This window comes from Acipenser ruthenus, chromosome 5, assembly GCF_902713425.1.
Source record: "Acipenser ruthenus chromosome 5, fAciRut3.2 maternal haplotype, whole genome shotgun sequence".
Classification (NCBI taxonomy): domain Eukaryota; kingdom Metazoa; phylum Chordata; class Actinopteri; order Acipenseriformes; family Acipenseridae; genus Acipenser; species Acipenser ruthenus.
Window position 1 is genome coordinate 60,260,665 of NC_081193.1, and position 13,945 is coordinate 60,274,609.

Sequence of the window (13,945 nt, forward strand, 5' to 3'; positions counted from 1 at the left end):
TAGGAGCAGGGCTTCACACCACACCCTACTGTATTATAAATTATCACAGCTTGTAGGATTTTTACTGGTATAAGGTTTTTTTCTACTTTATGTTTTTAACAGTTGCATCTCTTATCTTGTAAAACTACTAATTTGTATCTGTTTTAGCCGTGCTAGGAAATACTAACTGTGACAAGAATTAGACCCAGATACTGAAAGCTGCAGTTTAAGCGTGTATGCGCACATTTATTAAACACAAAATAAAATGGGAACAAACACAACACAAGGGTCAAAATAAAAGGTTTAAACAAAACAAGAAAACAGCACAGACACTTAACTCCAAACTCTTCCAACAAACAAAGGTTTTCTGGCTCCTTTTATATATGTGGCCACTCCCCAATTAGTACCAGTTACCTAACTGGGGAATGGCCACACCTGTGATTGCTGGCAGGGACAGATTTAACCCCATCCCTACCAACCTTACATTCCCCCACACACACCATTTACAGCAGCAGGGCTTTTGCCCTGCCACACTGACATGGGTTTCAAAAGAGAAAGAAGTAGGTTACACCTCCCATATAAATATATATATTTTTATGAATGACTATTAAATGTTTGTTTTTAATAGTATTCTCTTATATGGAAAACTCGCTTTCTTTTTACCTTAGGTTCTGGTTTAGGATATACATGAGTGGTTATGTCAAAATGTCAGTCTCCAGGGTTGAATGATAGAGGATGTTCAGGTCAGGATTAAGGTGTGGAAAGATCTCATGGAATTTACCAACACTAGACTTTAATGAGTTACATGACATAACAGCAAGTCCAAAACCGTGCTGACATCACCGCAAAGGACATTACAGCGCCGACCATTACAGCAACTGCCCATAACAGCGCTACGACATCACTGCGCCGAACTACAATTCCCAGAAGACTCTGCGAAGTTCAAAAAAGCGTCACTTACCAGGAACTCGGACACACGACGCAGTCAGAGCGGGGTTCACCACAGATTTTCTGATTGCAGAAGACTATAGTTTTATTTTTATTTTTTTTTCACTTTTCCTATACAGCTCCATCATAACTAGACTGGTAAATATGATAAGTAAAACCTCCATGCAATAAAAGCGTGATTCCACAAGCATTTTTTACGTAGTTGGGCTGCATATCGATTTTTTTTTTTGTTTTCACTTGTTGCAGAATGATATTCAGCACATGTTATATATATATAATGATTACTCCTCCACAGGACATACAGGATTGGGGACCGATACAAGGACATGATGTGTTTGGATTTTTTTTAATGTATATTTTGTACAGATTTGTTTTTTAAATAAAGAGTTTAACTATATATTGTTGTCCTTGCTTCTCTGCCCTGTCGTATCCAGAGCGAGTTTCCTTTTGTCGTTTGAAATTAAAATGTTGTAGTCAGATAATTCCCCTTTATGTACTTGCTGGGCATGTACTTATTATTATTTATATATATCTTTATATAAATATATTTATTTGAGTGATTCCTCCACCCTCAAGGGCTCAGCATATATTGCAATTGGCCAATATCCACAGTTGTTTATCAAAGGTATCCCAATGTATGCTTCTGTTTCACACATTAAATGGTGATTTATATTAGAAAACAGAAGAATAGGGGGATTTTAGGAATGTACCATCTACATACATTTACCATAAATAAATAGGTGTGTTTATAGGAATGTACTATATACATGTATTCAACATTAATTTCAGGGTGTTACACTTCCATAAATTAGGGTTTGTAAAGTTTGTAAAAAAATGACCACTGTACACACACACACACACACACGGTATGAATCTATTCTCTAGCAGCTTACAGGATTACATTTTTAGGTTCCCTGCCAAACGAGCAAACAAATGTTTATACAAATTGTGGAGGCGGCGGACAAAAGAAACACATGAAAGGCAGTTTTGGGGCCAAAATAGCGGAACAACAATCACTGTTTATTTCTTCCTTGAGAAATGGACGCTCTGAGAAATGGGATGGGGGCTGCTAGTAAACAAAGAGAAAACATACGCACATCCAAAGTCTTTCAAGGTAGAAAGATTGTAAAGTTAAACAGACATAGTACCTGCACACTTATATATTATGCTCCAAAGTGTTTATATTTTTTATTATACCCAAGATCAACGTTTCGATCTGCAAGAGATCTTCATCAAACCTGGTATGCAACTGCTTTATGAGTTTCACTGACACTGCTAAGTCACATTAAAACCTGCATACTGAGGTGGGCGAGGAGAGTTCCTGGTAAGTGACACGTTTGTGAACTTCGCAGAGTCTTCTGGGAATTGAATTGTAGTTCGGCCCGGTGATGTCGTAGCGCTGTAATGGTGGGCGCTGTAATGTCCCTCGCGGTGATGTCTGCGTGGTCTTGGACTCGCGGTGGTGTTGTGATACGACTTTAATGCCACCAGTCACCTTTTCATGAGCACTAAACCACAAGCGTCAAAATAAAAAAAAAAATAGTGGTGAGGTACCTTTTGCAAGGTTACTGGTTCAAATTGATTAAACTTGAGACCTTCCTGTCCTGCAAAACAAAATAATGCAGTATGACTGCAAACATTCTTTACTTGAGTTTTTTTTAGTTATTTTCAATTGATCTAATTGATTTAAGCTCAATAATTGAAAAACAGCCGTTTTGGGAGTCTCTTTAGTACATTTTTGTCCTGCTCTCACAGAGTACCTTATGCAATGTCATTTTACTGTGTAGCAGCAAATGTATTGATCATACTAGTCTAAAACATGGATACAATAATGGCAACAGGGGAAATACCATAGGTAGTGCATATGAAATAGTCAACATGAGCTGGTAAATGCATGTGCTAGTCCCCAAGTGGTTCACCTGTTAAAGGCACAGATATATGGCATTCAGGGTGAGTCATAAAGACAGTGTGTAGATTTGATTGTGCAAGGTTGCCGGTCTTCACTGGTGATTCTGCAACGATTGTTTAATAGCTCTGGCGGTCCTACAGGTTAGGAAAACAAGACAGTCAGGGACTGCACTATAGCAGATCCTACTGGCCAGATGCCCAGTGAGCTCAAGCTGCAGGGCTGGTCTTCGGAAAGCATTGTCAATGCATGGAAGACTGGAAGTCCCCCAGACTAATTGGAAAAGGTTGTAGAAATGAATTCAGCAGTTTCAACATTTCTTACATTTTGTTCCACTAGGGCAGCACGCTGTTTCAAAGTCAACATACAGTGTGACTGCCAGCAGATGGATATTTGCTGGTGTTCACTAGGTCATACAGTATGTGCACCAGTGGGGTTTCCCTTGCTATGTTGTCTTTACTGAATCCTGCAAGCTGTGCTTTCATATGATCAATGCTATGACATGCTGGCCTACTACAGCAGCAGCAGCAGCTTCCCAGACCCTTCCATTGGGTCTCCTGCACATGCGCCCTCTGCAGGCCTGTTTCAGACGCAGGGTCTTCCAGCACACGTTGAACTGTGACCGCCTATTGACAGTTTCCCACCTCTGTCTATGGACACTCTCTTGGTGGAAAGAGCCGGCCCATCAACGCCTAGGTGTAGTGCTGGGCAGTGTCACCAGGAGGTCGTCACCACGGACGGTTCCAGCTTGGGCTGGGGTGCTGTGTGTAATGACCGGGGTGTGCAAGGTGTGTTGAACCCTCCATGGAAGGGTCTCCACATCAATGTTTTAGAGATACAAGCAGTTTACCTGGCCTTGCAGAATTTTTTACACAAGGTTCAAGGGAGACATGCTTATACACACAGACAAACACAACAGTGTTGCCCTACATCAACCAGTGGGGCTGCCTGTGGTTGCCCAGTCTCCATCGTGTGGCACGTGAGATTTTGCTTTGGGTGCATAAGAATCTCCTCTCACTGCCTGGGGTAATGAACTGGGTGGCGGATCTACTCTCAAGGGGAGTCCCCAGCAGCTCAGAGTGGAGGCTTCACCGCCTCATCTGGGAAAGGTTTGGGAGAGCAGAGAGACCTCTTTGCCTCCCAGGAATCAACCCATTGTCCCCTCTGGTTCTCCATAATAGGAGTCCAGGAACCGCTGGGAATAGATGCCTTAGCACATCAGTGGCCGAGGCATCTGTTAATACGCCTTCCCACTGCTTGCACTGCTCCAGCTGTGTCTGGAGAAAATCAGGCAGGACCGGGCCAATGTGCTCCTAGTAGCCTCTTATTGGCCCAGGAGAATCTGGTTTTCAACCCTGATGCAGCTCCTGAGCATCCAGTTGTGGAGACTGCAGAAGCGCAGCGACCTGCTCAGCCAGGCACAGGGGACCTTATGGCATCCTGACCCATTGAGCCTGCAGTTCTGGGTCTGGCCCCAGAGCGGCTGCATTGGCACCCTACAGAATGCCAGGGCACCGCCCATATGTTCCCAGGTTAAACCCAACAACTTGTCCTATGGCAGTTATATTGCAATTTTGCAGGGCCTTTTTGATGAGGGGAAATCCCCCTCCATGTTAAAGGTCTGTCTGACAGCTATTTCAGTATGCCGTCCCCAGGAGCTCACTTCCTGGCGGGGCAATTTTTGAAAGGGGCTTGACGGCTTTATCCACCTATGAAAGACATCGAGATGGAGGCTAAACGTGCTGCTTAATGTACTCATAAAGCCTCCATTTGAACCCCACTTTCCATGTCAACTAGTCTGTGTAATTGGAGGCTTTCCATCCAACTCCTTTCCAGTCTGACAGGGAGCGACTGCTCCATACGCTCTACCCAATTTGGGCCCTGGCGTATTATGTTGACAGGACAAAAAGTTGGAGTCAGTCTGAACAGTGTTTTGTCTGTGTGACAGAGTGTGGCAATGTGCCCCGCCCCTGTGTGCATATTATGTGTTGTATGTTGCGTGCGTGTGTTAATGTTGGTGTATAGATTGGTACACGGGATATAAACGGGTCTGTGTTTCACGTGTGATTTAAAAATGTAGATTTGTATTTAGGCACGAGGAGGGCACAAATCACTTCACGTGCTGGTTAAATGTAATATGTAAGCACCGGGTTGCACAGAATTAATTCACGCGCTGGGATTCAAGTGAATAATTAATTAGTAATTGAATCCCAGCACAACAGTATATATAGATGCACATTTCATTCAGTCGGGGTTGGGTGTTCGGTGAGTGGAGAACGGGATTGGAGACGGAGGTAATTGTGAATTGTAAAAGTGAATAGTTAGAGTATCTGCTCACCGTGTTTGTTTGTCTGTCTAGTCCGTTTTGTTCGTCTATTTATTTTGGCCTCAAGTGCCGTGCCCTGTGTTTTGTCTGTTCAAACCTTTTATTTTCTGTTCTGTTTGTTTATTAAATGCTGAGCGAAAGCATTCGCTCAGCTCCACCAAACCACACATCTCTGTTGTTTTATTTCCTGCATCTGGTCTGACGCCACCCACTCTGGCCGTCTTTGTGACACAGAGATTGAATGATTCTTGGTGTTAGATCTCCTTCCCGACCTGTGAGGGCGCTGTGTAAAGGGAACAGAGTACCCTGGACTGGATGGCCCGACAGTTCATTCCCTGGGTTAGGCAGAAGTCGGACATCTAGAAAGAGGACGGAGCTGCGTTACACTAAATCATTGACCCAGAAGGTTAACGGTGTGGCATCTGGGGATTGGAGGAGTGGGTGCACTCGTTAACCAAGGGGTCATGGTTGATGGTATATAAAGGGGACGTAGTAATGTGATCTGTTCCTTGTGTTACACTAAACCGAAAGGACCTGTATAGAGAAAAATAACGTGAGTGTTTTGTTTGTTGTTTGTTATTAGATTAGACGGCTAACACGATCTGGAGCTGTTGCTTAAGGCCAGCACTAAAACCGGACAACACTACACACTTCTCCCACGCTGTCGCTCTGTATCACGGATAACTTGTACTTCACCATGCGCACTACAGCAGTCACTTTGGACTTGTGACTGTGTTTGTGTTTTGTGTGTCTGTACTGGATAATTGTTATTATTTATGGGAATGCAGCCCATAATTATCGACTGCTCAATACGCATCGCTGTGTATTGCCAGCCCTCCTTTTGTTTACTGTTTTAGTCATCAGACCGTTTGGATTTACTAAATAAAACAGAAACCATTTCACCTGTACTTTGTTATCGGTCTTTCATTGTTGGATTACTGCACCTGCTTTACACCTATGCACTAATTACCACAGTCTGCTACGGGACAAAGTCCTGTGGGCAAGCCCTGTCTAAGTGGTGGCTGTCCGAGTGGATAGCAGACACGGTCAGGGCTACCTGTGAGCTGGCTAGCTCATAGAAAAGCTCATGTTAATAATCTAACATTTTCTAGATTTAAAATGTATTAGTCCTCATTCCTAAATGTTTTTGATTACTGTGTGTTTGAATGCAATCTACTACTTGCAGTATTGACTTCAATTGAATAGATCTATGTATTTGTATGGATTTCTAAACAAGACAGGATTAACACATATTACACATGTGTTCACTTGGTTGAGTCATTCTGCCATCCCAAAAGGCCATTAATCTTTTTATCTGTAGAGCTTTAGCATACATGCTTAAACCACAAACAATTCTAAAGCATAGATACATTGTGCCATTTGTACCAAATTGTGTAGGAGTGTGTTACAAGGGAATCCTGTGTATAATGAGCTGATCTGAAACTTAAATTTGGGGTTGCAAATTTTAACCTGTAAGAATAGTCACCTAAAGTGTGATTTCATAAAGACAAAATAAACGTTATAAAATCAATATGTATTTGTTTTTTGACAGTTTATTTATGTTAAGAGGAATTCTTAACATTCTCATTGGGATTGTAAAAGTACTAATTAAACTGGATCTATGAAACATTCAATACCAAAATAAAAAAAAAAAAATAATAATAATAATAATAAAACGTTTACAGTACGAACAATGGAAAATATAAACAATACCAACCAGTTACTAATTTCTATATTTTAAGGTTAGTATATTGGTTTTGGTCATATGAACCAATTTTGGTGACTTAAAGTTCTCTGAACAGCATGACATGTCTTTTTTTCATAATTTCACCTTATTTGATTTGAACCAAAGAACCAAGAGAAAGTCAAGATTATTGAACCTCAGATGCAGTACCTGTGATTGATGCCTCGTTTGGCAGCGGTTTTAGCCATAACTTTCACCACCAGGTAAAACACACAAATTGCCTGTTGTAATTACCATGTGTCTGCCCAGTTCTGAATGCTGTCTAGATCATTTTGAATGATTTGTTTTTTTGTTCAGTGTTTGCCACTCCTCCTGTTTTTGCTTACTATACCAGAATCTAAGTCATTAATGTAGACTAGGAATAGCAGAGGACCCAATACTGATCCCTGTGGTACTCCACTGGTTACCTCGCTCCATTTTGAAATTTCTCCTTTAATCAGTACTTTCTGTTTTCTACATGTTAACCACTCCCTAATCCATGTGCATGCATGTCCTTGAATCCCTACTGCGTTCCGTTTGAGAATTAATCTTTTATGCTGGACTTTGTCAAAAGCTTTCTGGAAATCTAAATAAACCATGTCTTATGCTTTACAGTTATCCATTGTCGATGTTGCATCCTCAAAAAAGTCAAGCAGGTTAGTTAGACACGATCTCCCTTTCCTAAAACCATGCTGACTGTCTCCCAGGATATTGTTACCATATAGGTAATTTTCCATTTTGGATCTTATTATAGTTTCCATAAGTTTACATATAATAGAAGTCAGGCTTATTGGTCTGTAGTTACCTGGTTCGGTTTTGTCTCCCTTTTTGTGGATCGGTATTATGTTTGCAATTCTCCAGTCTGTTGGTACAACCCCTGTGTCAAGAGACTGTTGTATGATCTTGGTTAGTGGTTTGTAAATAACTTCTTTCATTTATTTGAGTACTATTGGGAGGATCTCATCCAGCCCAGGGGATTTGTTTATTTTAAGAGCTCCTAGTCCCTTTAACACCTGTTATACTAAAATTATTTAAAACTGGATAGGAACAGGTCGACATATGGGCAAGTCACCCGTATCCTCCTTTGTAAAAACTTGTGAAAAGTAATCATTTAATATATTTGCTATTTTTTTCTCTTTATCTAACATTTTACTATTTGTATCTCTTAGACATTTTATCTCCTCTTTGAATGTTCTCTTGCTATTATAATATTGGAAAAACTTTTTGGAATTAACCCCCTTAGCAATGCTCATTTCTACTATCTCTATCTTGGCCTTTCTAACTTCCTTTTTGACTTGTGTTTGCAGTTCCAAGTACTCTTTCTGTGTACTTTAATTAGTAGAGCAGGTGAAGTGCAGGTGCAGTAACCCAAGAAACAAACAGACAACAAAGTATGGGTGAAAATTGGTTTTATTGTAATCCAAAGGTCTGTTGACCAGGCAGTAAATGATAATGAGCTTGCAATACACAGCAAGGGAAGTTGGCCAGCTAGGAAGGGGACAAGACTCCATTGCAATAATGCATTGACCCGGAAGGGAAACGACATGGCAGCCGCTGTTTAGGGCAGTTGCACTCGTTTACCAAGGGGTCATGTCTGACAGCATAAAAGGAGACGGAGAATCGTAATCTGTTCCTTCGTTTTGGTTTGTGTAAATAAACTGAGAACTGTCAGAGACCCCGTTCCATAGTAAAAAGTGTATTGCACAGTAATGAAAAAGGGTTGCAGTCCCGTAAATAATATGCACAGTACTAAACACACAATTAAACACAAACACGGTCACAAGTCCAAAGTGAGTGCTCTAGTGCTTGTGGTGAAGTACAATTTATTACGTGCAATAATGGTGAACAAGTAGTGCAGCGTTGTCCGGGTTTAGTGCTGGCCTTGGGCAACAGCTACGGATCGTGTTAGCCGTCTGGTCTAGTGAAGAATAACAATAAAAAGAGTTTTAGACAGACAGACAAAACAAACAAAACACTCACGGTTCTCTATAAATAAACACAGGTCCTTCTGGTTTCAGCATAACCATAATAAGGACCAGATCACATCACTACGTCCCTTTAAAAACCGTTGTGACAGGAATACAATTATTCTTGGTTGTAAATCTCCCTCCCGACCTTTGAGGTCGATAAGCAGTGAGAACAGAGTTCCCTGGACGGGCTGGCCTGACAGTTCTTTCCCAGGGTTCAAGGGAAGTCGGCCAGCTAGGAAGGGGGCGAGACTCCGTTGCAATAATGCATTGACCCGGAAGGGAAATGACATGTCAGCCGCTGCTTTGGGCGGTTGCACTTGTTTACCAAGGGTAAACAAGTGCAATTGTAATCTGTTCCTTCACGCTGGTGAATTGTAATCTGTTCCTTCACGCTGGTTTGTATAAATAAACTGAGAAGGACTGTGAGAGACCCCGTTCCGTAGTAAAAAATATCGTGTTTTGTTTGTCTTATCTTGCACATTACCAGACAGCTAACACAGTTCCAGAGCTGTCGCCAAGGGCCAGCACTAGTCAGAACAGCACTTCACCAATAGTCACTAAATAAACTGTATCACCTACCATGAGCACTACTGCACGCACCCAGGACTCGTGACCATATATGTGTTATTGTGGGTCAGATATCGTGTTATTAGTTGGGACTGCAATCCCGTTACTGTTTACCCCGTGCAGTACTCATTGTTGTGTATTGCCGGGGGATTATTGTTTAGGTCACCAGAGCTGGAATATAAAATAAAGATTCACTTTTCCAAACTGGATTACAAGGCTCTGTCTGTTTAATTACCACACTGCATCACTCCTGCACCTGTTTCCACTCAGCTACTTTGCCACAACCGTCAACCATGACCCCTTGGTTAACGAGTACACCTGCTCCTCCAATCCGTGGATGCCACGTCGTTAACCTTCCGGTCAATGATTTAGTGTACCGTAGCTCCGCCCCCTTTCTAGATGGCCGACTTCCGCCAAACCCTGGGAATGAATTGTCGGGCCACCCAGTCCAGGGTACTCTGTTCCAGTTACACAGCGCCCTCGCGGGTCGGGAGGGAGATCTAACACCAAGAATCATTCTTTCTCTGTCACAATTACCACTGTGTATTGGTTCATACCATTGTGATACCTTTGGTATGTGTCAGAGTGTGAGTGGTACGAGTAAGGATATAATGTCCAAACAGAGAGTATTTACAAAAAGGTCTCGTTTTATTTACCAAACAATCCCCTCTACCAGCAATGGTATCAGGGATGTAAACACTGGGCTTGCGGTCCCAAAAACGATAACAATCCATACAATTCCCGGGTGCAAGTCCGTGGTGCTGTAACAAGTAGTGGTGCTGTGGTAGTGTAGGTGCTACGGGTGGTAGTGCTGGCTCCGTAGCTTCAGCTCCCGTGGGATTTGTCTGCAAGATTGTAGCGGAGTGTCCCGCCCCTATATATACTTGTGCACTGTTTTATTATTTGTATTATTGTTTGCGGCGCGGTTAAAAGCGCCGCATATTTTGTTATTGTTTTTGTGCTTTTGAAAACCTTGTGAGGATGCGTGACTGATCAGCTCGTGATTTATTTAACTAGCTGACAGTCACGCATCCTTATTAAACTCGTGCAGACGGTGACCATCTCCCGAGTTAATTAATTGATTAATTGTTGCTAATCTGGAGATGGTTACTGTATATAAACCTGCAGCTCTCTACCCTCGGGGACGGTGTATTAGGAGTGAGAGCGGAGAGAGCGAGGAGAGAGAAAAAACTAAAGTTAAAAATAACTGCTAAGCGTGCTGGTTTACACCAGCACGATACTTATTTGTTTATTTGTTTGGCCAACGCTCCTGTTTGTTTGTTGTTTTGTTTGTTTAAATCTTTTGTTTGTTTTATCATTTAATAAAAATGCTGAGTGCCGTTGCGTTCAGTTTCACCACCATCCATTCCTTGTTTTGGTTCCTGTTTCTGGTCCGTGACGTCACCACTCACACGCCACTCAACAGCACTCGGTCACAAAGATACAAAAACACAACAACACACACAGCGCTCCGGCCAATAACTCAAATTGAATAAGTAACTGGGGCATTTCAGGGGTAAAATCATTTTAGGCCACTTATTTGAAAGTTGATTCTCACAGAGTGGGAACCCCTCTATGTCACTCATATGCATTTATCCTGTCCCAAAACAGACTTTGGTACAAAAACTGCATGCAAACATGGCACAAACTGCAAGTTGACCAATAACTCAAATTGAATAAGTAACTAGGCTACACTTTGGGGTGCTTCTGCTCGTGGGGTACGGCTTGCTCATTACAATCTTTAGTGTTTTTGCAAAGACGGGGTGATAACATACCTAGGGATACCTAAATATTTAGTGAGCAAGACATCTAAGGGGGTACGTGGGGCAAAACAAGCAGGTAATATTTAGGGTACCGCTATGCCACTGATGCAGCTTTTAAATTAATATTTTAGTTTTTCTTGAACGAGGGAGCGATTATCTTTTAAATGGTACCAATATATTTGTTGAGCAAGACGTGCAAGTGAGTTAAAACACACAGAAAAATGACATGCTGCTTTGTCAACTATAATGAAGTGGACTGATGAGTTGTCACCATGCCTTAATAACATGAAGACATATACAGTATCTATGACTGCATGTATCCATGTCCTGAAACAATGGAAACATTTTATCAAGAATATTATTTCTGTTTACGCTCAGCAAGCAGCTTTTGAAGGAGCTGTTTTATTATTCTTGCTTGCAATTTCAGGCTGCTGGGTCAACAGCAGGGGAGCTGAGAAGAGAGAGATGAACGAGTGTGAAGATTGGCAGCTGGATTGCAGGGGGAGTGACAGACGCGGCTGTCATGGGGGATGCGTGGAAAGGGAGAGCTGCTGGTTCTAAGCGAGAAATCCTGGTTTCGAAACGCGTTCAGGCGGTCGGTGACTGAAGAAACGGCGGCTGCGACAGTACATAGTAAATAGTAAATAGAGAATCAACAGCACAGATCACTTCAGAAGCCTGGGTGCCTGGACAGCATGAGTGTGCTGCAGGCAGGAGCGCAGAATTGGAGGATTGTCCAGGAAGAGAAATGCAGTCACCATTCAAAAATTCAATTCTGAAGAGAAAGAAGAGCGACAGGTGAGTAGCCATTTCAAATCTAAATTGCTAATCAGATTTTAATGATTAAGTCAGAGTCTGCTGGGCTGTGTAGCGATACACAAACAAAAACAGACAGCCCATCAGGATCGGGAATTCAGATTCAGCATTCGAGAATTCGGGGCGAGAAAGCTTTGTCCAGCAGTATCGAGGATAGAATGGTCAGCAGCATTTGTCAGCTGTGTAGCGACACGCACACGAAAGACGCAAGACAGAGAACGAGGGAATCACTTGGGGTTTAAATAGGGAGATTGGCAGAGATTACTGACAGGACAGAACAGGGGAGGAGTCCTAGCTCCTGCCCCCTGAAACACGCACATGTCTACACGTGGCAGTGTGCCCCGCCTCTGTGCGTATCTTTGTGTTTCATGTTGTCTGTTATATGTGGATATAGTGGTGCATGAGATATAAATGGGTCTGTGTAGCACAAATGATTTAAAATACAGACGTGCTCAAATTTGTTGGTACCCCTCCACAAAAAACGAAGAATGCACAATTTTCTCTGAAATAACTTGAAACTGACAAAAGTAATTGGCATCCACCATTGTTTATTCCATATTTAATAGAAATCAGACTTTGCTTTTGATTTTTTATTCAACATAATATTGTAAATAATAAAACAAATGAAAATGGCATGGACAAAAATGATGGGACCGCTAACCTAATATTTTGTTGCACAACCTTTAGAGGCAATCACTGCAATCAAACGTTTTCTGTAGCTCTCAATGAGACTTCTGCCCCTGTTAACAGGTAGTTTGGCCCACTCTTCCTGAGCAAACTGCTCCAGCTGTCTCAGGTTTGATGGGTGCCTTCTCCAGACTGCAAGTTTCAGCTCTTTCCATAGATGTTTGATAGGATTCAGATCAGGACTCATAGAAGGCCACTTCAGAATAGTCCAATGTTTTGTTCTAACCCATTCTTGGGTGCTTTTAGCTGTGTGTTTTGGGTCATTATCCTGTTGGAGGACCCATGACCTGCGACTGAGACAGAGCTTTCTGACACTGGGCAGTACGTTTCGCTCTAGAATGCCTTGATAGTCTTGAGATTTCATTGTGCCCTGCACAGATTCAAGGCACCCTGTGCCAGGCGCAGCAAAGCAGCCCCAAGACATAACCGAGCCTCCTCCATGTTTCACTGTAGGTATGGTGTTCTTTTCTTTGAAAGCTTGTCATGTAACTTGTCATACAAGATGGTGGAATATTGACAGGTAAAAATACATTAGTCTTGAATTGCTGAATGTCCCGAATTCAAAAATACCACATACATGCACATTTGAATAGTTTTTTAGGCGTTTACTAATCAAAGGTAAATTATCAATTTACCTTTTTATTATCAATCTACTGGCAGTCTATATTTTCTTACTGCGCAAAACAGAAGTAACCGGTGCGTCGATCTCCAATAGGTCACAAATCACAAGCCCCTAGATCCACACGCTGAGAAAAAAACGCCAAAGTCAAATAAAAATCAACAGGTTGGATTTTATTTACCACAGGCTAAAGTGTAGTAGACAAACTATACAAAAAGTCAAACTCTGCCTGAAACGTTTGCACAGTGTAAATGGTCAATTAATTAATAGGCTAAGCGCTTTTTTTGGTTGCCTCGCAGCGCTGTCTCCGCCGTCTAATCAGCATATGATGCCATGCATAATATGAGGGTCGCTATGTTGGGCTACGTTAATACAAAAATGTGAACAAGGCAGTATTAATTAAATCTGCATACATAGAAATCACCAGTATCCAGTTGTGATCAGTAATTTAGTCTTTGCAGTGTGCGACACTGTCACAAAGACGGCCGGAGTGGGTGGCGTCAGACCAGAAGCAGGAAATAAACAGACAGAGAGGTGTGGTTTGGTGGAGCTGAGCGAATGCTTTCGCTCAGCATTTAATAAACAGAACAGAAAATAAAAGGTTGGAACACAAAACAGGACACGGCACTATACGCCAAAAC

The 13,945-nt window shown here is 42.0% G+C and overlaps 1 long non-coding RNA gene across 1 annotated transcript in view; it reads left to right on the forward strand.

The window, feature by feature from the left end:
- The window catches only part of LOC117402357 (uncharacterized), a 61,522-nt gene that overhangs the window by 30,717 nt on the left and 16,860 nt on the right, over positions 1-13,945 (forward strand). The window contains exon 2 of the long non-coding RNA XR_004544450.3: positions 11,610-11,980. This is a non-coding gene — a long non-coding RNA (uncharacterized LOC117402357). The remainder of the gene's footprint in view (positions 1-11,609; positions 11,981-13,945) is intronic.